The sequence below is a fragment of the Seriola lalandi genome, unplaced genomic scaffold (genome assembly GCF_002814215.2).
Source record: "Seriola lalandi dorsalis isolate HSWRI2012SDOR001 ecotype SW California unplaced genomic scaffold, Sedor1 jcf7180001973575, whole genome shotgun sequence".
In the NCBI taxonomy this organism is placed as follows: Eukaryota; Metazoa; Chordata; class Actinopteri; order Carangiformes; family Carangidae; genus Seriola; species Seriola lalandi.
In genome coordinates this window covers 1-2,694 of record NW_019444241.1, presented here as the reverse complement: position 1 = coordinate 2,694, position 2,694 = coordinate 1, and the positions used below count along the sequence as shown (strand labels likewise).

The 2,694-nt window shown below is 46.3% G+C and overlaps 1 pseudogene; it reads right to left on the bottom strand.

The window, feature by feature from the left end:
* Nucleotides 1–14: 14 nt before the first annotated feature.
* Nucleotides 15–2,688, bottom strand: LOC111652395 (E3 ubiquitin-protein ligase TRIM8 pseudogene; annotated as a pseudogene).
* Nucleotides 2,689–2,694: the final 6 nt, after the last annotated feature.

The following is a 2,694-nucleotide window of genomic DNA, read 5'->3' as shown; positions in this document are numbered from 1 at the left end:
AAGAAAAATCTGTCACAGTTTCCTGGGGCCCAAGGTGAAGTCCGTAAAAATGTCCTGTTTTGTTTGATAAACGTATTCAGTTTAATATCATAGAGGATGAAGAAAGAGAGGAAATATTCACATCTGAGAAGCTGGAACCAGACAAGTTTTGATATTTTTGCTTTAAAAAAAAAACGATAATTTAGTAATCGACTATGGTTTCAGCTCTATTGGAAGATCTCCGACATCCACTGGCTGTCTCTCCCCCTTTGTGAGAGTATGGCCACTATGCCTTGAGCAGAAACAAGAGGTGCATGAACAAGTATGTTTGTGTTTAATTTATGTGCACAAGATTTAATTGTTCTTACTCGAATGTCGTTGCGTCTCAGCTCCACATCAGTGACCGCGTGGCCGTGGCTGGGGTGGCAGCGGGCGAAGCAGCAGTACTGACACACCGCTGTCTGCTCGGCCTCACAGTGATACAGCCTGTACTCGTCATGCTGCGGGCAGGTCCAGGCCTTCACCGCCTCCGCCTCTACCAACAGGTGCCCCAGGGCTGAGCACGGCTGCTGCAGGTGTGTCTGAACGTGGGACTGGCAGCATGGGGCGTTGCAGCGAAGGCAGACTTTCACTGCGGGGAGTGGTGGGCCTCGGCGGCAGAGGATGCACTGCAGCGCCGGCGTGGTGGCCTTCTCCACACTCAGGGCGTTGTACTTCTCGACTATGTTGGAGAGTTTGTGGTTCTTCTCCAGGCTGGGCTTCTGCGTGTAAGCATGATTGCACTCAGGGCAGCGGGCCAGCGAGGAGTCTTTGGCCCAGGCCTCGCTGATGCAGCCCCGGCAGAAGTTGTGCTTGCAGGGCAGCTGGATGGGATCTGAGAACACGTGCAGGCAGATGGGGCAGATGAGCTCCTCCTCAAAACAGTTCCTCCACGTCTCAGCCATGTCAGAGGCCATCATGGTGCAGGCAGGCATACACTAACTGTTCTCCACTTCTTCCAGACCTCTAGGCCTCACAGGAAACCTGACACTCTCAAAGTGAGTCTTGAGAAAAAGATAAAAACAGACTCGATGCCGTCCTGAAAGATCAGACTGTATATTTCAACCCTTGTGACCAAATTAGACGAGTCTCCCTGACAGATGACGAGTATTGCTTATTGCTGCAGCATGAAGGCAAATTCCAGAAAATTGACCAGAGAAGGCTTCAGGCAAGGATGACAACACCTTGGGTGTTTTCAACACACACACAGCAGGGGCTGACGTTATACAGATTACAGTAAACGGTGCTTTAATTTCCTCTAAATCGTACACACACACACACACACACACAGGGCCTGCCTTTACAGCTTCTGTGTGTTTATAGGCCTACAGGAAGCCTGTCAGCTACAGGTAAACCATCAAATGCAAACAAGGCACAGAGAACTAAATATCTACACAATTACTAAACATGATCATGAGCTGAATAAATCTCTGCATGAAAAGACACTTGATCATTTTCTGCTGCCTGCTCAGGCCCTTACCTTGAGAGCTTGCTTCACTTCAACGTCGGATTATGACTGACTGTGGACCAATTCAGACCAACAAACGAAGCATGAAAAGCATGAGAAAGGACTGCTCGAGTCCACACCCTGATTACTATCCACACACAAACACACACACACACGGAGCTTTTTTTTTGTTTGTTTTAAAGAAAAAAACCTGAATCTGTTTTTATCAGGACCTCAAGGACGCCTGATTCTCTGAATAATCACAACGCAGCGCAATGCTTTTGTCCGCTGAATCATAAATAAGTATCCGAGGAGCCTCCACCAGCAATTTAATAATACATACAAGACAAGAAAGACTGTCTCACAGGTCAGATCAACAACACGGGCACCTCCAGCCCTTCAATCTGACATAACAGCGACATTTCTGTTTGATGAATAACGCCTGCTATGTGGCACAGCTCGCATATCTGTACACAAGGCCTCGGCTTTTCTTTTCTACCAGTTTTCTGTCGACAACAAAGGCTTTATAATCTCATTAAACAGAAAATCATACCCGGGCCATCATTTCCAGGCTGTTTACTGCATAGTTAATCGTTTTAATAGTCGAGTCCGGCTCCTGCGCACAAAACAAAGGGTTTTAGGATCCGCAGGAATGTTGGCTGCTGTTGCAGAGCCTTTTGGTTTCCCCCCTCCGACACATCTATCAAATATCTTTAGTATTTGTACTCAGCTCTGGCCTCTCTTTTTTTTTTACTTCGGTCTCCACCGTATTCACCTATTGTCGCCTCAGCCTTTAGCCAACAACATATTTATCTACTTCCTTATCTCGATTAAATCGTGTAAATTACCTCAGACGTCACCTCACCATTTTCTACCACAGCACAGGTACAGATAAACACTAGATCGGCTCCGTTTCCCCACAAGGACGGTCGTTGCTAATGAAGGCTACAGTCATTATTTTTAAAAGCAGCCATATTTGTAAATTTAACTGATAAAAAATACAAAAATACACCCTGCTAATCTTAAAGGGGACGTCGCTTTTCTGTCCTTGTTAGGGCTAGCTGTCATCAGCCATCTTGTAAATCCTCATTAAAAAAAAGAGGAGATATCCGCCGTGGAAAGGCTGTAGGCTGTTTCACCAAAGCTGCTTTTCGATAGCTGACCTACACAGGAACATCAATGCAAAGTCCCGTCATTATGAAAGAAAAACACGCCTTTTTAATCGGTGT